Source organism: Ceratotherium simum, chromosome 1 (assembly GCF_057802395.1).
Source record: "Ceratotherium simum simum isolate JZ-2026a chromosome 1, ASM5780239v1, whole genome shotgun sequence".
NCBI lineage: Eukaryota > Metazoa > Chordata > Mammalia > Perissodactyla > Rhinocerotidae > Ceratotherium > Ceratotherium simum.
In genome coordinates, this window is record NC_141900.1 from 13,487,005 (window position 1) to 13,508,098 (window position 21,094).

At 35.6% G+C, this 21,094-nt stretch overlaps 1 long non-coding RNA gene across 3 annotated transcripts in view; it reads right to left on the minus strand.

Moving 5' to 3' along the window:
- Positions 1–205: 205 nt before the first annotated feature.
- LOC147918136 (uncharacterized) overlaps positions 206–21,094 on the minus strand; it is a 41,764-nt gene continuing 20,875 nt past the window's right edge. Inside the window, exons 2-5 of one of the 3 annotated variants that reach the window (XR_015553020.1) lie at positions 19,543–19,643; positions 1,713–1,835; positions 987–1,080; positions 206–463 (exon numbers count right to left, since the gene is read on the minus strand). This is a non-coding gene — a long non-coding RNA (uncharacterized LOC147918136). Of the gene's footprint in view, positions 464–986; positions 1,081–1,712; positions 1,841–19,538; positions 19,644–21,094 lie in introns of all 3 variants that reach the window. The other 2 variants (XR_015553024.1, XR_015553023.1) reach the window with 2 other exon arrangements.

Genomic DNA, 21,094 nt, shown 5'->3' on the forward strand with positions numbered 1-21,094 from the left:
GTTTACACTTACAGGCACACAGGCCTTCTGTCAGATTTCTCCATACAAAAACTCTTTCTACTTTCGCACATGTTGTTCCTTCTGCCTAGAGCACTGTTCCCTAAATCATCATCATCTTTCTATGGCACCCCAATTTAATCAGGTCATTCTCTTATTTTTCCTTGGCACCCTGTTATTTTTCTTTATAACACTTTCTACAGTTTCATTTTGTATTTAATTTTCTGTTTATTTCATTAATGTTTATTTCTACCACAAAGGCAGGCACTACATTTGTTCATGTCTTAGTCAGCTCAGGTTGCTGTAACAAAATACCATAAACTGGGCAGCTTAAACAACAGACATTTATTTCTCACTGTTCTGGAGGCTGGGAAGTCTGAGATTAGGGTGCTAGCATGTTTGGGTTCTGGTAAGAGCCCTCTTCCTGGCTTGCAGATGGCTGCCTTCTTGCTGTGTCCTCACATGACTGGGAAAGAGACAGAGAGAGAGATAATGAGAGAGAGATTATGAAATGGAGAGAGTGCTCTCTGGTCTCTTTTTATAAGGGCAGTAATCCTATCATGAGGATCCTACCCTCATGACCCCATCAAACCTAGTTACCTCCTAAAGGACCTATCTCCAAATACCATCACACTGGGGATTAGGGCTTCAACATATGAATTTTGAAAGGACACAATTCAGCCCATAGCAGTTCACATAGGAGAGGGCTTGGCATATCACAGGCTCTGAGTATATACTTAGTGAACGAATGAATGCAAAATGTCCAGAGATCTCTAGGTCCCTTTGGAAGTTGCTAAATTACAACTAGAACCCAGAGTAGAGGGAGTGCTCCAGCATCAAAGAAAGTAGGGCCTCTCTAAGCAAAGCGCTAAGGAGCTCAGGAGCTGCTGAGAAATCAAGGGTATAAGTGAAGAGGGCAGGAGAATGGTACCTAGAAAACTCTGAAGAGATACAGAAGCCAGTGGGTTACAGCCCACTTCTGGGCCTACCATAGTGGAGTTCTGATTTTTCCTTTGTCTTCTCTCTCAGCAGGGCCAGCTACATGATTTGTGCAGCTCAGTGCAAAATGAGAATGCAGGACACCTTGTTCAAAAAGCAGGAAAAAGTGCCATTACAAGTACTAAAATATAAAGTCTTTTCCTTTTCTCCAATCTCTCTTGACTTATTGTGTTGTTTTTATTTGCTATTCAATGTTGCTCTAAAGTAAGGAAAAATTAAACATTTTACTTATTAGCGTGAATTTTACCATTGTGCAATGAGAGTTTTAGATGCAAATATAAGAGCATTTAACTCTTATTTTCGAAATCCCCAAAATTACAAAATTCATATTCCATAACTAACACATTCATATGTATTTCATTCTTACCAGAACAGTAGAAATGCTACACAAAACTAACTCAACTATTCATATTTTATTTTTTGATATGTGCACATTTTACCAATACTCTCTACCTTTGGCCTATTGATGAGTAAGGAAAGACAGAAAAGAAAAAGATCTATAGGTTGTCCTATTTTTCCCTTTGCTTCTATGCCATCATTTTCAGTGTAAGTGGTTGGCTACTACAAGGAAGTACCAGGAATAAGAAACGATATGATAAGATCCCTTATTGTTTGTGTCTTAAAATGCCATATTACTTTCTTTCTGGTTTGAGGAGAAAGCACGGCCTCTTGTGGCTATCAATGCCTCCACTTAGCTGTAAACATAACATACTTACCTTGTTCACACGATGAGCCTCATCAAACTCCCCCACATGTGGGTCAACTGGAATTCTGTGCCCATGGAGCATCTGAACGTGAATGGGGAGGTAAGGGACTCATCATCATGATCCATGGTCGCACTGGACTTACAAAACAGAAGTTCACAATGAATGATGGCAGGAAGGAGAAGAGCATGGAGAAGATAGTGGAGGGAGATGAGTGGGGAAGGGATGACCAAGACTAAGCCAGCTATCTGAAATTCCATATATCCCTTCTTCTTTGTCTCCATTTTTTTCCCTATCGTTTTTCATTTTTCAGTGGAAACAGAGAGCACTCTTGTTTCTATTTCATAACTGAATCACACTGTGCAAAAGCAGCCTGCAATGGCCACGAGAAGCTGATACCTTTTGCTCACTTTTCTAGGTAAGATCAATAAAGCAAAAGCAGTAATGGGGCTGATAGAGACAGGGCACCCAGGAGCTGGCTGCTCACCGTGGTCTTACAAGACTCGCCCTTTGTAAAGCCGCACATCTTCTCTTAATGGTTTAAACTAATTTTTTTAAAGGTCACATGAATTTAGGCATTAAACAAATTATTAGACTAGCAAACATCAGAACCTTATTTTAACAACAACAAAAGGCTCTTATAGTTAACACCCCTAAATAAAGAAGTATTTTAAATTAAAGATTCATGGTTTAAAAATTCTGCCCTATAAATAATAATCATTGATAATTATTCCTCACCAGAAACTAAAGAATTGGTGTATTTTCCATGCATAAATATTGACAACTAGTCTATTTGCACAAATAGCATTACATAAGCAGAAATAGTTTCATTATTTAAACATTATATTAAAAAATCCTTTTAAAAAAAAGGATTCCACTATACTTTACATCACATAAAAATGTAAGGTAGCATGTGCAAACTGTTTAAAGAGCTTGTTAAAGATTCTTATAATAAGAAAGGCTGGGAAAAGTAGAGTCATATCTTATCAAAACAATCTAAGAAATCTTAAGAATGCTGCTTTTCTAGTAATACATAAATATACACGAACATGAGCAAGAATCCAAGTAAAGAAACAGTTCTTATTCATAGGATTGACAGTTTTATTATTACACCAGCCTGAAATAACATATAATGGTGTGTGAGTGTGCACTGGAGTTTCTAAAAGCAGCTTTTAAGATAGGCTTAATGGGAGAAGGGTTCAACTTTCTTCTTTAAATTCTGGAGGATGGGGTCTCCTGGGGATAAAGGGGAAAAGTGGAGATAAACTTTTAATGCAATCTCTATTCTTGCCACAGTTTGTTGTATTTATTTGTTCAGCTATATTTATTGTATAGCCACCATATGCCAGGTTCTGTGGATACAGTGAGGGCCTTGACAAATACACACTCTGCCTTCAGGAAGCTCAGCGCACAGGCAAGAAACAGTAATAGCGTGGAGAATGTCAGAAGGAAGTACTTGGTGGGGGAACCTAACAAGACCAAGGGTGGGTGGTCAGGGAATTTTTCCAGGAGAAAGAGAATCAAAACTAAGGGCCCAGGGATAAGTAAGGCATAACCAGTTCTGCAGTGGAGGAGTGGAGAATGCTCAATCAGTAGGAATTCTGAGAAATTCCTTTTGGATCTGGCTCCCTCACTTTTTATTAACTTTGAGCTGAGATTCCTTTTAGATGATCAGCATAGGATTGGCTAAATTAGTAGAAATTTCCAGGACTAAAAAAATTAAGTGCTTGTTATGATATTGTAAGTGTTGGTTTGAATTTTTAATATGTATAAATAACGGATGAAGTTGAATCAGAGAGGTAAACCAGCTGGGCACATTTAGTGGGGACCAATAGGAATGACAGCTTTCCCAGTGAGCTGCATGGAAAGGAAGTGCAGTCCTTCTTCTTTGGGCCACACCTTCTGGCTCCAGGGAACTCCTTCCTCTCTGGGTGAAGGAGCTGGCAGTAAAAGCAGCTTATGAGTTGGACCTGTGTGTGTGAGTGTTTCTTGGTGTTATATACAACTAAAGGAACCTAAGACACATTTGTATTGAGGTTTGTGACTGTATTAGTCAGGGTTCTCCAGAGAAACAGAACCAATAGGAGATACATATATAGAGAGAGAGACAGAGAGAAAGAGATAGAGAGATCTATATCTATCTATCTATCTACCTACCTACCTACCTACCTACCTACCTATCATCTATTCAGAAATTTATTATAGGAATTGGGTCACACAATTACAGAGGCTGAGAAGTTCAGCCTACTGGCTGCAAGCTGGAGAACCAGGAAAACCAGTAGTATAATTCAATCCCAGTCTGAAGGCCTGAGAACTAGGGGAGCTAATAGTATAAGCCCTAGTCCAAGTCCAAGTCCAAAAGCCGGAGAGCCAGGAGTGCCTATGTCCAAAGGCAGGAGAAGATGGATGTCCCAGCAAAGAGAGCAAATTCACTTTTCCTTAGCCTTCTTGTTCTATTCAGGCCCTCAACCTATTTGATGATGCCCACCCACATTGGGAAGCGTAGTTTTCTTTACCCAATCTACCAATTCAATGCTAATCTCTTCCAGAAACTCCCCACAGACACACCCAGAAATAATGTTTTACCAACTATCTGGGCATCCCTTAGCACAATCAAGTTAGCACATAAAATTCACCATCACAATGACCCAAATGACAATCCTTGGCCATCAGAATACTGTGTTCCAGGCAAAGGAAATAGCACATGAAAAGACCCAGAGGCTAAAAGGCACCAGCATCTTCAGGTGACAGGAAGTATTTAAATAAGGGTGGGGACAAGCATAAGAGGGCCAACAGAGAAGGGGTAAGTCAGAGAGGTAAGCAAGCAATTTCAAGTATGCTGAGATTTTTGAATGCTGGAAATGGAAAGCCATTTAATATTTTAAGCAGGGAAATGATATGATCAGACTTGCATTTTCAGAAGAATACTCTGGCTGCAGTGTGGAGGACAGACTTGAGTGAGGACAAGACTGGAAGGAAGAAAAGTAATCTAGCAGGTAGACGAGAGTGTCCCAGAGTTGGAGAGTGGCAGTGGGCATGGAAAGATCTTGGACTGAAGCACCTTGGGGAATTACTGGGTAAGTATGTGTGTCTGTGTCTATGTCTGTGTGTGTATGTGTGTTTGTGTGAGAAAAAAACAGAGAGGTGAGGTTGACTTCATGTTTTCTGTTATGAAGACTGGGTGAATGGCCGGTGCAATCACAAAGAAAAGGTATATAGAAAGAGGAGTTGATGTCTGTAGGGTTATTCCAGAGATTACTACAACCTGACATGTCTACTTATGTGTGAAATGGCACTGAATATTCCCAGAATAATGATCACAGCCATTTGAGGGGAGTGTTTTGGAAAATAAAAACATTTTTTTAAGGGAGAATGCACTGAGAGATTTTACAGCTAGAAGTGACCTTGAGCCTGACTTCAGTCCTTCCCATGTCAACATCCATCCTCAATCTCACCCATCTTAATCTTGTCCCTTTCTGAACTCTAGGTATGAATCAAATCACTATGAAACATGGCAGAACCTTTGAAAGGAGATGGCTTTTCTTTCCCCAGTGTAAAGCATAATGGACCTCCAAGGACAACCAACTTCAAACAGATCTAAGAAAAAGATTCAGCCTCAACCAAAACTCATTATTACTCATTTTATTAATAGCCTTTTTTTCAACACCAAAACTTAAGCCTAATATCCTGAGAAAGGAAGATTCATGCACATACTCTCAAAATCAAAAAGTATTTTTTGAATCAATTGACAAGAAAGTGTTGTCATAACAACACTAATAATGATAATACTTTTATCTGCCTTTATTTATTATCTACTATGTGTTAGTTACTTCATTAACTTTATTTCTGAACTCACATAAACCCTACAGGTTTATTATCTCCATTTGCCAGATGAGCAACATGAGACCAAGCTAAGTGGACGACAAAAGGAGTGCAGAATTTTGTTTTGGCCTCTTTTGTATGGTCTAACCAATTGACCTATACCTATAAGACAATAAGAGCATATTTTGGAAAGAGATCATTTGAAGTAAATAGATGTGGGCAGTGCTTTTAGTACTGTTTTAATCTCTCCTTTAAGCCTAGGAGTTTCTACATAAAAGGCTTATTATGATTGTTCAACTATATACCACAATTTTTCATTTACCTGTTGATGGACATTGGGAATGATCTATTGATACAAATAATAATATATTAACTATTCATTCCATTTTATTGATGAGTCAGACTCTATTGTATGGATATGTCAGAATTTCTTGGTCAGTAGGCAGCCTTCTTGAATGCAGTGAGGCCCAAGTCTTTTCATTTTGAGACTCCACAAAATGTCCCCAGGTCTGATGCTTATGCATCCAGTTGGCAACACTGGTAGAGAATGAGGAGCTCCATAGTCACCTTGGCCCAGAAGTAACTCCTTCACATACTCATACTCCTTTGGTGAGAAACACTCATGTGGCCTCACCTTGATGCAAGCATGTTGGAAATGTAGCTGGATCGACAGATGCTTCCCAGCAATCACTCAATACTATGCAAAGAGGAGGTTGAGATTGGTGGATAGTTACATGTCACTGCCATGGATGTTTAACCCATCAGTCTTTTCCTTTATGTTTTTAAACTTTGGAGTTATGCTTTAAAAAAAGTTCTTCACTCAGGATTAGAGAAATATTCACCAATATTTTTCGAACATTTACATGATTTTTTTTCACCAGGTAGCCAAAACTTAACACTATCCAGATGAATAATGCATTATTCCTCCCCACCAATTTGAAAGGACACTTTAATCAAATACGAAAATAATACTAACACACATGTACACTTGGTGCTCTTTCTGAACTTTGTCGTATTCTATTTCTTTTTTGTCCTGGGCTCATATCAGCACTAGAATATTTTAATTATAAAAGTTCTATAATTTAAAAAAAAATTTCTCTGTGCCTCCCCCTTGGAAATTAGTCTCATTTTTTCAAAAAACATTCATATTATATGCTCACTTATTCTTCTACATTAATCTCTCTCCAATCTCTACCTCAACTCTAAGATAATCAGTGTTAGAATTTAATTAGTAGATAGATGATAGATAGATGGATAGATGGATGGATGGATGGATGGATGGATGGATGGATGGATGGATGGATGCATAGACAGACAAACAGATGGGGAAGAACTGATATATTTTCAATGCTTATTTTTCCCATTTAGGAACCTAGTGTTCATTTATTCAAATTTTCTTATGTGTCCCTTAATTATGTTCCCACTGTTGGAAACTCGGTATTAAATATTTGCTGAATGGATGATATTACCATATTGTGATGCCTCTCATTAAATGTATTCCTAGATATTTTACTTTATACTTTTGTTGCCTAATAAAAATATCTTTTTCTATTATAGTTTTAGCTGGTTACTGTTGGTATATGAGAAAGTTAATTACTTACTTTGGAGCATTTGGCTTGTAATCACTTAGAAGAAATGCAATACTTTGTAAAACCTTCATGACTGAGAATGTGTTTCTGTTGCTTTCACACAAGAATGGTAGTTTCAATGGGTATAGAATTCTGGGTTCAGAATATTTTTTTATTGAAAACTGCAGGCATGACTTCTACGGTCTAATGGCATTTATTGTTACCGAGATGTCTGACACTAACCCAACTTTTTCCTCCTTTTGTCTATAACTTATTTTTCTTTCCCTGTTGGATGCTTATACAAGTTTTACATTATCAGAAAGGAAAATATTTGACCCAAATATTTTTATGTCCAACACTCTTCATTAATTTTTTCCTCTGCTATATCCTAAAAATCAAATTTTTAACTCGGGGAATTTTTTTTTCTATGATTTAATAATTTTTGCTCCTTTTTCACGAAACTTGTGAATAATAAGAATTTTTATTATAAGTATGCTGATCTCCTAGGTATTTCCTTCTTGTCTCTTATCTTTTCTCCATCAAAATTATTTCAATCTTTCCCTCTAAGTTACAGAAAACTTTTGAGAGCTGGACATCTATTTCACTAGTTTATTTTTCTTAAGTATTGAGTCTACTTTTCATTGCCTCTATTGCATTTTAATTTGGGGAATTTTAAAAAATCTAAAGGCAAGTTTTATTTTATGCAATTGATGTAGTTATGCATCAATTAAAAAAACAATAAGATATTTTTAAAACATTTTCCTGTAAATCTTTTAGTAGGTTTATTTCCTAGGGGGATATTTGCTTTAAATTCCTTAGATTGGTGCCTGTATTTGGAACTAATAAATGTTTTCAGAAGAATGATGTTTTTATAACTAAAACTTTGTACCGTTTTATCAACCTCTCCCTATTTCCTCCAAACCCAAGCCCCTGGCAACCACTTTTCTACAAGTTCAATTTTTTTTTAGATTCCACATATAAGTGATACCATGCAGTATTTGTCTTTCTCTGAGGATCTAATAGATAACATAGTGACTATATTTGATAACACTGCATTGTATAATTGAAATTTGATGAGAGTAGAATTTAAATGTTCTCACACACACAAAAAGTAAATATGTGAAGTAATGTATGTGTTAACTTGATGGGAGGAATCCTTTCAAAATGAATATGTGTATCAAATCATCATGTTGTATACTTTAAATATCTTACAAATTTATTTGTCAATTTGTAATACAGCTGGAGAGGGGAAAAGAATGATGTTTATTTTTCTTGCAGTTAACTCATCCTTAACATGGCAATCTATGTTTGTTTAGTTCTGTTAGTTAAAATGAATTGTACCAGAAATTCTCCCAGTATACAACATATAGTCCAAAACAAAAGCAGAGGGCCACTACTTTTATTATTATTATTGTTATTTTTTAACTTGGCAAAATTTTTATTCATCTTTTTATTGAGGTAACATTGCTTTATAACATTATATAAATTTCAGGTATACATCATTATATTTTGGCTTCTGTATCGACTGCATCCTGTTCACCACCAAAAGTCTAGTTGCCATCCGTCACCACGCGTATGTGCCCCTTTACCCCTTTTGCCTTCTTCCCACTCCCTTCTCCTCTGGTAACCACCAATCTATTCTTTGTATCTATGTGTTTGTTTGTTGTTGTTTATCTTCCACATGAGTGAAATCAGACAGTACCTGGCTTTCTCCGTCTGATTTATTTCACTTAGCATAATACCCTCAAGGTCCATCCATGTTGTCGCAAATGGCAAGACTTCATGTTTGTTTATGGCTGAGTGGTATTCCATTGGATATATATACCACATCTTCTTTATCCATTTGTCTGTCGATGGGCACTTAGGTTGTTTTCAAGTCTTGGCTATTGTGAATAATGCTGCAATAAACATAGGGATGCATATATCTTTTGAATTAGCGTTTTCATATTCTTTGGATAAAAACCCAGAAGTGGAATAGCTGGATCAAAGAGTAGTTCTATTTTTAATTTTTTGAAGAATTTCCATACAGTTTTCCAAAGTGGCTGCGCCCTTTTCTCCACATCCCCTCCAATACTTGTTATTTCTTATCTTTTTAATAATAACCATTCTGACAGGTGTGAGGTGATATCTTGTTGTGGTTTTCATTTGCACTTCCCTAATAATTACTGCTGTTGAACATCTTTTTATGTGCCTGTTGGCCATCTGTATATCTTCTTTGGAAAAACGTCTGTTCAAATCCTCTGCCCATTTTTTAATTGGGATGTTTGTTTTTTTGTTGTTAAGTTGTATGAGTTCTTTATATATTTTGGATATTAACCCCTTATCTGATATATGATTTGCAAATATTTTCTGCCAGTTGGTGGCTTGTCTTTTTGTTTTGTTGATGGTTTCCTTTGCCATGCAGAGGCTTTTTAGTTTGATGTAATCCTATTTCTTACTTTTTCTTTTGTTTCCCTTTCCTGGGGAGACATGATATTCAAAAAGATACTGCTAAGACTGATGTCAAAGAGAGTACTGCCCAGGTTTTCCTCTAGGAGTTTTATGGTTTCAGGTCTTACATTCAAGTCTGTAATCCATTTGGAGTTAATTTTTGTATATGGTGTAAGATAACGGTCTGCTTTCATTCTTTTGCATGCGTCTCCTCAGTTTTCCGTTTTATTTATTTACAGCTTTTACTTTTAACAGCTTAATTTTATTCAACATCCATTTTCCATTTGTGATTAGTAGTGAGGGAACTATAACCAGAAGAATGCATTGCTACAACTCATGGTGGGGACCCAGAGTTAGCTGGGCACCACCCACTTCTCTAACCAGTGTGACTGTGTTAGTGAGCAGACCCTGTACAAAGGTCCCTCTTCACTCAACAGGCCTTCCTCACCAAATGAAAGGCAGAGTTGCCACTTCCTAAAGTTTTGGGTAAAAGAAAGTTACCTTAATTTTTTTTTTGTAATCATATTTCTTGCATATTTCATATTTCTAAATAGAAGAAGGATTTTATACCATGAATCTAAAGAAAAGAAAAAAACAAAAGGAGGGAAGAAAGGAAAGAAGAAAAGAAGGAAGGAAGAAAGGGCGGGAAGGAAGGGAGGGAAAGAGGGAAGGACGGGACGGAAGGGAGGGAGGGAGGGAGGAAGGAAGGAAGGAGAAAGTACCTAGACAGTAAAGCTGTCAAAACACCACAGTCACTGGCAAATTTACAATGATTAACTTTTTCTGACAATGGTTTGATAGCCAATAAAAGCAGTGGTGGACACCTCGTAATATTAAAACATTTTGAAGGAAAAGTTACAGTAAAAAGAAAGGTACTAATGTATATCTAATTTCACTATCCAAGATAAACCCTTCAATCTGCCAAATTCATCCTCTGGGTTTAGAACAAACCGAAGTCAATGCTGACCTTTGAGTAACCTCATGTTGACATCCTTGGTCTTTGTGGAAAACACTGTACCTTTAATTTAAAAGTTTCTCTTTCCACAGCATGACAACTTGTTGAGGTGTTGCAGACCAAGTCAATCCCTCCAGCTTTACAATGCAATCTTTTAGATTACAAAACTGCACTTAAAAACGAATGAAGCAATTCTGGGCACTCTTACTCAGCTCTGTGGTCTGCTGGCACGAGAACTCTTGGAAGACAGATTGGTGTCCTGCAGCAGTTCACTGTGCTGGATGGACTCAAACACTCCCCAGCACTCGCTCCAGCTGTCCTCCCTTCATACATGGCTACCTGGCCCTGCCCCCAGAACTCTTCCTGCATTCCCAGTTACCTGGTATACCCTTTATTCACTTGCCTCTTAAAGAATTCCCATTTTACACAGTCAAATGGAATAAACCCTCCCAAAGTTTACTTGTAAGCAAACACCATTAAAAAAATTAAGTTCCATATAGTTTACTAAATTATGTTATACTATGATGCAACCATTAAAAACACTTATGAAGAGATTTTTAATGTAAAATTTTAATGATATGGGAAATCCTGTAACATAAATCAAAAATAAAGTGTATACAGGGCCGGCCTGGTGGCACAAGCAGTTAAGTGTGCGTGCTCCACTGCGGCGGCCCAGGGTTCGCTGGTTCGGATCCCGGGCGCGCACCGATGCACCGCTTGTCAAGCCGTGCTGTGGCAGCGTCCCATATAAAGTGGAGGAAGATGGGCATGGATGTTAGCCCAGTCTTCCTCAGCAAAAAGAGGAGGATTGGCAGATGTTAGCTCAGGGCCAATCTTCCTCACAAATAAATAAATTAATTAATTAAAAATTAAAAATAATAAAGTGTACACAGGTAAGTATACAATATTATATCAACTGTGGAAAAGGAAAATGTATTCAAAGAAGTTAAAGAGAATATACTAACATGCTAATAGTTGTTGCCTCAGGATGGTAGTATTATGCACAATAGTTTATTTTTTTAAATATCTCCAAATTTCTATAAAGTGTAGTTTTTGGACAATTTGTATTTTTTAATAAGTTAAGTTTTTAATAACTTGAAATGTCAAGTGTATAAAATTGTCTACATAGTATGGTTTTAACTAAAAATAATGTATGGATAAGAGAATTGATGAAAATATGGGAAAATGTTAATAGGCATTCTCTCCTCCAGGTGAAATGAGGGATTGCTATTTTCATTTCATCTCAAAATATGTCTCTATTTTCAGACTGTGCACATTGGTGATGTATTAATTTTATATTAGAAAACAATGCTTAAGTAAGACATAAGAGAAACAAGAAAACCACTATGCTCCTAATATTCATAATAAACCAGTGTGCTCCAAATACTTTGGATAAAAGTTACAGACTTGTCTTCAGAAATTAAAATTTCATTTCTCATATCTTAAGATAACATATTTCACACTCCCTAATTCACAATTGGCAAATAGTTTCTCACAAATATTCTTATCCTAAAAGTCAACCCAAATAAGAGGAAATCCTGTGAGAAAAGGAAAAAAAAAAAAAGATCTAGTCAAAAGCTCATCATAGAAGAAGGATCTTGGCAGGACTCTGGGATGGAAGGAAGAGTTACTATGAATACATGAAGTTAGAATACTGGCCCCCACTGCCTTCCTTTTCTACTGATTTTTGTTTGTTTGTTTGTTTACAGCCTTTGGGAAGACATTTTGATCCACAGAGGCAGATGAAGACCTGGATCATCTGTAATTCTTTCAGAAATGGAGATGGGTACGCTCTCCGCTTCCACTGTCCAGGGAATTCATTGGTAACGAACTGTGTATGTGCGTTTCACCTGGATAGGTGTTGTGGTGTGTGTTTGGGTGGATTGAGGGAGCAAGGTGAAGGAATGACCCAAATTAGGAAATACTGTTGCTATTACCAAAAAAAGGAAGTGTGAACATCTGGTAGAGCTACCAAACCATCAAAGTTAGACATTATTCCAGATATTTGCAAAACCTTGTGGTGACTTGACCATTTGTGTGGAACTATACACAGCCTCTATCTAAAACAGAAGAAATAGCTGATTTATCCACTCGGGAAGACCAAGACATGATATTCAGAGGATGAAGATAAGATGCAAACAATTAAGTATATTAGGAGATGTCGGGTGTAGACCATAACTTAACTATGTCTATACAAAGCAGGAAAGGAGAAAATAAATAATAAGTCCACTTCTTTATCTTGTCATAACCCTCAAAGTAAAGAAATTAAAATCTTTATTTCATTCTGAGTAATTTCTTTTGGAAAGAGATGTTTTAAGAAAATACTGAGAGTAAAGCTAAAATTTCTTTTCCATCTTAAATGAGAATTTGTTTCCTGATTCATTTTAAACAATTTGACTCTAAATTGTTCCTTTATTTTTGTATTTTCTTTTTGTGTGTGTGGGAGGAAGATTTGCCCTGAGCTAACACCCGTTGGCAATCTTCCTCTTTTTTTGCTTGAGGACGATTAGCCCTGAGCTAACATCTATGCCAATCTTCCTCTATTTTGTATGTGGGATGCCTCCACAGCATGGCTGATGAGTGGAGTAGGTGCATGCCCAGGATCTGAACCTGTGAACCCAAGACACTGAAGCAGAGCGCATGGAACTTGAACCACTCGAACCACTGGGTTGTGGGGCCGACCCCAGTATTTTCTTTTTAAAACAGGAATTAATACATTTAGACCTGGGAAAGTATGACAAATCACATTTTACTATTTTCTGCTTTCATATACAGAACACTATTTTTTTTTAATTCCAAAGACATTTCACCATCCAAAAGATAAATAAAAATATATTTAAATACATATAGAATTAAATAATGAAACTGACAAAGCAAACACTTGCTAATGTGCACATCCTACACACTTAAAAGTTCCATACTACTTGAAGGATGTCATCTATATTGTATATTATTATAAATGAGAAAACTTAATATGGCTTAGTTTTTTTCAAATTTGAGAAATATACAGAGGGAATATGGTGAAACATTAAGTGTACAACAGAGTAGTTGATTTTTATTGCCAAAATAATCTGTTCATTTGCTTCAAAATTGCCAGTTTTCAGCTACAGATCTTAAGGGAGCTCAAGGTTGCTTTTTCTGTTATACTTTTAACCAAAATCAGAAAAAAAACCCAAACCAAAACAAAACCATGAAACCTTCAATACTTTCAAGCTGAAATTTCAGCCTAATGTTTATTTTTCTTTGTGCTCCCACTAAGCTAATTAAAGAGCTTGACATTCAAAGCTGGTTTGGGAAAAGAAAGAAGGGGCACAACCAGCTGAGATTTGGTCCAACTACCAATAAGTATGAAAGACAACAGTCATCATGATGGCTTTCAGTATGACTTTATATTTATTCGCCAAACTTTTCAAGATAGTAAATGGATTAGTGGGGAAGGGGAAAAAAGAAAATCTCATAATTATCTCATTTAGTGTTTAGGTTAGAGAAATCACACCTATTTAAAACAAAAATTCAAAATGATTACATTTCAAAATCCATGAGTTTCCAAAGAGGGATATTCATTTACTGTTTATTTTCAAATTGAATTCTACTGCTCTATATTTTTTCTTAATACATTAATTTTTCTACTTTGTACCCCACCCCCCCAAATCATAAATACACTCAAATAAATGATTTAGGAAGCTTTTTATTTCTTTCTAATATTATACTTAAAAGAGTTTGTGCTAAATTGAGACAAACATAATATTTGTGAAACATTTCATCAAGAGAAGCTACACATTTTCTTCTCACTCCCTTTTAGTTCTCTAACTTTTGCTTTAATATTTTAAAATAAAATACTGAATTAAAAAATTAATATATTCTTATTATTCAAACATTCAAATGATACAGAAGTTTTAAAAAAATTCCTATCCTTCATTTCTTCTCCTTTCAAATCTAAGAGTTAGCTGTGTGTCTGTCCACATTTCTTTTTATAGTATAGAAAAAAATATATATACATATATACACACACACACACACACACACACACACAGATAGGCGTATGTATTTTTATAGGTAATGCTCTATATATGATTCCACAACTAAATTTCTTCATCTCTTTTCTCATCCTTTCATCATGGACATACTTCTGTATCAGAATAAATAGATCAATCCTATGCTTCCAGTGGAGGTCAAGTATTCCATTTTATGATTGTACCATAATTTATTTAACCAAATCCCTATTGATGAGTGTCAAATTTAGTCTTAAATGAGTACATGTGCACATCTAAAAGTTCAAACCACATGAAACAGTCTAAAACAAAATGTTAAGCCCTCCTATTCCTCCACTAAAAGATAATCAATTTTAATCAGTTTGTGGGTTTGTGAGGAAGATCAGCCCTGAGCTAACATCCGATGCCAATCCTCCTCTTTTTTGCTGAGGAAGATTGGCCCTGGGCTAACATAGGGGTGATGTGGAAACAGCAGAAACAGTTATTGCAAATTAGCTGTCTGGCCTCAGATGCTGCTAAAGCTAAAGAGAAGGAGGAAGAAGCTGGTGAGGAAAAGTAGCAGGAGAAAATAAACTGATTAAAAAAGAAAACAGTACAGAGAGGCATACCAAAAATGGAAACCAAAAAGAGACATTTTTGCAACTAGAAAAATGTCAACCTCAGATATTGTGAATGTAGTAAAAAATCCTTCCCTATGGCCCATTTGTACTAGGACTAACATTGTTTAAATATGAAATTATAGGAAAGGGAGAGACCAACTTTGGGACAGAAATCATATGTGACCAGTCTTGGTTATGATAGACTTCTGGTTCAGGCCTTATTTAAATTTGTCAACTGAGGTTGAAAATACCTAATTTGAGGCCAGCCCAGTGGCGTAGCAGTTAAGTTTGTGTGCTCTGCTTCGGCGGTCCAGGGTTCGCCGGTTCAGATCCTGAGCGTGGACCTACACACTGCTCATCAAGCCATGCTGAGGCAGCGTCCCACATAGAGCAACTAGAAGGATGTACAACTATGACATACAACTACCTACTGGGGCTTGGTGGAGAAAAAACGAAAAAAGGAGGAAGACTGGCAACAGATGTTAGCTTAGGGCCAATCTTCCTCAAAAAGAAAGAAAGAAAGAAAATACCTAATTTGCCTTGCTCCCTAGAGTTGTTAATGACTTCCAATGAGTTGCTGACTGTTCAAATGCTTGGAAACTCTGAAATATTCTACCAACATAAGAGTTCATCATCTTCTCTTGATTTTATCATTATCAATACTTAATATGCTTCTCTTTCACTCTTCCAATATCCTTTGAACTATTTTTGGAAAATTCTCTTTTTTCCATTAATTACAGGATATTTGGACTCATATATTTTTCTCACAGGAACAACTGAGATTTATAATCAAACAAGGCTAGATAACTTTTATCTGTCATAGTTATTATCACTAGAAATGAAACAAAGTTGGAACCTAATTCAATTCAAATATCTCTACCTACATTTAATCAAAAATTTCTGTATGCTGTATATTGATGGATTTCTTTTTCTCTGAACTAAAATGCCCAGGGGACAAAAAAGCAAAACAAGGAAAGATAAAATATATATTGTATAAATGTGTGTAAAAGCATAACAGTATAGCTGAAAATGACTTTAGGGATCAACTAGTACAATGTTTTTTACACTTTAATTTGAGATGGGTCATCTGGTGATCTTGTTAAAATACAGATTCTGATCTGGAAGGTCCAGGGTGCAGCAAAACTGCAGTTCTAAAAAGTTTCCAGGTATGCTGATACTATAGGTCCTTGAGAAGTAAGGTCTATTACAGTGGTTTTCAAAGATTTTGAGTTGTACATCACTTTCTTTCAAAAAAAATCTGATAAAACAAACCTTACACCTAAAGGAACTAGAAAAAGAAGAATAAACAAAGCCCAAAGTTAGTAGAAGGAAGAAAATAATAAAGGTCAGAGTGCAAATAAATGAAATAGAGACTAAAAATGCAATAGAAAAGATCAATGAAACTAAAAGCTGGTTCTTTGAAAAGATAAACAAAATTGATAAACTTTTAGCCAGACTCATCAAGAAAGAGAGAGGGCCCAAATAAATAAAATCAGAAATGAAAGAGAAGTTACAACTGACACCACAGAAATACAAAGGATCATAAGAGACTACTATGAACGATTATATGCCAACAAATTGGAAAACCTAGAAAAAAGGATAATTTCCTAGAAAAACACAACCTTCCAAGACTGAATCATGAAGAACTAGAAAACATGAATAAACTAATTACAAGTAATAAAATTGAATCTCTAATTTAAAAACTCCCAAAAAACAAAAGTCCAGGACCAGATGGCTCCACAGGTGAATTCTATCAAACATTTAAAGAGGAGTTAATACCTATCCTCAATTTACTCCAGAAAATTGAAGAAGAAGGAATGCTTCCAAACTCATTTTATGAGGCCAGCATTACTGTGATATCAAAACCAGACAAAGACACCACAAAAAAAGAAAATTACAGGTCAATATCCCTGATGAATGTAGATGCAAAAATCTTCAACAAAATATTAGCAAACTAAATTCAACAGTACATTAAAAGGATTCCACCATACATCAAGTGGGATTTATTCCAGGGATGCAAGGATGGTTCGACATCCACAAATCAATAGATGTGATACACCACATTAACAAAACAAGGGATAAAAATCAAATGATCATCTCAATACACATAGAAAAAGCACTTGACAAAATGCAACATCCATTTATGATAAAAACTCTCAACAAAGTGGGTACAGAAGGAAGATACCTCAACATCATAAGGCCATATATGACAAACCCACAGCTAACATCATACTCAATGGTGAAAAGCTAAAAGCTTTTCCTCTAAGATCAGGAACAAGACAGAGATGCCCACTCTTACCACTTTTATTCAACATAGTATTGGAAGTCCTAGGCACAGCAATTAGGCAAGAAAAATAAATAAAAGGCACAAAATTGGGAAGGAAGAAGTAAAACTGTCACTAATTGCAGATGACATGATACTATATAGATAAAACCCTAAAGACTCCACCAAAAATATATCAGAATAAATGTATTCACTAAAGTTGCAGGATACAAGATTAATATACAGAAATCAGTTGAATTTTTATACACTAATAACAAGCTTTCAGAAAGAAAAATTAAGAAAACCATCCCATTTACAACTGCATCAAAAAGAATAAAATACCTGGGAATAAATTTAACCAAGGAGGTGCAAGATCTCCATTCTGAAAACTATAAGACATTGATGAAAGAAATTGAAGACGACACAAATAAATGGAAAGATATACCATGCTCATGGATTGGAAGAATTAATATTGTTAAAATGTCCACACTACTGAAAAGCAATCTGCATATTCAATGTAATCCCCCTAAAAATATCAATGGCATTTTTCACAGAACTAGAACAAAAAATCCTAAAATTTGCATGGAACCACAAAAAGTCCAGAATAGCCAAAGCAATACGGAGAAAGAAGAACAATGCTGGAGGTATCATACTCCCTGATTTCCAATTATACTACAAAGCTATAGTAATGAAAATAGTATGGTACTGGCACAAAAAGAGACACATAAATAAATGGAATAGAAGAGAGCCCAGAAATAAACCTATGCATATATGGTCAATTCATCTATGACAAGGGAGACAAGAATATATAATGGGGAAAAGACAGTCTTTTCAATAAATGGTTTTGGGAAAACTGGACAGCTACATGCAAAAGAATGAAACTGGATTAATATCTTACACCATATACAAAAATAAATTCAAAATGGATAAAGACTTGAATGTAAGATCTGAAACCATAAAACTCCTAGAAGAAAGCATAGGCAGTCAGCTCTTTGACACGAGTCTTAGCAATATCTTTTTGGACTAGTCTCCTCAGGGAAGGGCAACAAAGGCAAAAATAAACAAATGGGATTATATCAAACTAAAAAGCTTTCACATAGCAAAGGAAACCATCAACAAAACGAAAAGACAACCTACTGAATGGGAGAAGATATTTGCAAATCATATATCTGATAAGGGGTTAATACAGAAATACATAAGGAACTTACACAACCTAATATCAAAACTACCTGATTAAAAAATGGGCACACAACTTGAATAGACATTTTTCCAAACAAGAAATACAGATGGCCAATAGGCATATGAAAAGATACTCAACATCACTAATCATCAGGAAAATGCAAATCAAAACCATAATGACATACCACCTCATACCTGTCAGAATGGCTATTATCAAAAAGACAAAAAATAACAAGTGTTGGCAAGGATGTGGAGAAAAGGGAACCTTCGTACACTGTTGGTGGAAATGTAAATTGGTACAGCCACTATGGAAAACAGTATGGCAGTTCCTCAAAAAATTAAAAATAGAACTACCATATGATCCAGCAATTCCATTTCTGGGTATTTATCTGAAGAAAACAAAAACACTAATCTGAAGAGATATGCGCCACTATGTTCACTGCAGCATTATTTACGATAGCCAAGACGTGGAAGCAAACTAAGTGTTCACTGACAGATAAATGGATAAAGCAGATGTGGTGTCTATATAGCAATGGAATGTTAATCATCCATAAAAAAGAATGAAATCTTGCCATTTGCAACAATATGGAGGGACCTAGAAGATACTAACTGAAATAAGTCAGAGAAAGACAAATATTGTATGATTTCACTTATATGTGGAATCTAATAAACAAAACAAACAAAACAAAACAAAAGAGAAACAGACTTACAGATACAAAGGAAAAACTGATGATGACCAGTGTGGGGAGGGGTTGGGTGGTGGGAGAAATAGGTGAAGGAGATTAAGAGGTACAGACTTCCAGTCATAAAATAAGTCATGGGGATGTAATGTACAACATAGGGAATACAGTCAATAATATTGTAATAATTTTGTATAGTGACAAATGGTAACTAGACTTATTATGTTGACAATTTATAATGTATATAAATGTCAAATCACTATGACATACACCTGAAACTAATATGATATTATACATCAATTATACTTCAATTTAAAAAAATCTGATAAAACAACTAAAAGTACACCTACGCACACTGAAGCAATGGTGGTGGGCTCAGAGACCTAGCCGTCCTCTCACAGTCCCCAGGGGCTTTTGAGTCGTTTTCTAGGCACTTCCATGGAAAATCTTGAAATCTGTGGAACATGAAATGAAATGCACAGTCTAATCTAAAAACTTCTTTTAATCATAAGGAAACAGGGACTCAGGCGAGTTTAAATATCAATAAATGAATTCATAATATTCTATATCATAAACATGGACCCAATACACATACATTTAAAACGTTCACACGAAGACATTTGTATATGCATTGTAGAGAACAGTTGCTGCTTTTCAGCATCCAAACTCTACTTGGGAGGAAGCCAACCAAAGGTTAAAGCTGACAGTCCCTTCTCTATCCATTGGCAGGTAAACTGAGAGCAAGTGACTTAGGCTCATCCAATCAAAAGCTCATTCCAGTGACTTCTGATCTAGATGGAATGAAGCTAAAATTCAGCAACAGCTAGATATCATTTATGGTGGTGAAATTGGAAGAAAAAGCTTAAAAATGGAGGTTTGAGGAGTTCCTATTCCAGGTTAATCATGGGAAATGATTGTAAATAAAACAGAGTGGCCAACATGATGGAAGCAGAAAGACATACCAAGTGGAACAAATAGAATATAAAAAAGTGGGAGAGCAGAAGAGCTTAAGATAATCGGAGAAAAGATTTCATATCGCTAAGTACACAGAAACGAGGCACACATTTGGGTTGTGTGGGTAGCCCAGCTGCTACAGGGGCTTAAATGATAACTTGGCACATTACTTTGGATAGTCTCTAAATTCCACAAGGGCTGGATTTATATCCAATCCTAGGCAAAAAGTAAGCCTTTAACATTTGCCAAATGAATGATCGATAAATACGTATCTAAACAAACATATATTCAGCATTTCCTATATGGTGCCCCTTAGAAACATGTAGGACAAGTAGAAGTTTACAAGGTGAGATTAGGACAATGATTAAAAGATCATGAACTTCAGAAGTAAAAAGAAATGGAAGTCAGAAAAATCCTTCCTAAAATATCTATGACTTTTTGACTGCTGTTGGTAATCTTGAGGGTAACAGAACTAGAATTATGGAGAACTGCGGAATTGGAATGTATTGTTTCCCTCAAGAGGCTTTCCAAATAAAAGGAAATATAAAATGTATCAAATTTGAAATAAAGACATATGGTTGCTAAGGAATTAAGGGGATAAGATCATTGTATTTAGTTTTTAGTAAGGGGAGTGAGTTGGGGCCAGAAGTAAAAATTCATCAAATTTTAGGCACGTTATTTACTTACGTGTTTTATTTTATTTTTATTTATATTTTCAGTTTTATTTTAATGATTCATCGAAAAAAGTTTTTGCTTGTTATTTTATTTGTATGTTTTCATATTTTTCCTTACATATCCAAGTTTTGTTTCTTTTACTTCTTATAATTTGGAAATCATTTTTCCCAACTAATGGTTAATTTACATCTAAGATACCTTTATATATCTTTTATTTAATTCTATCTCTATATATCTTTATCACTTCAAAAATAAAATACATGTATTTGAGAACCCA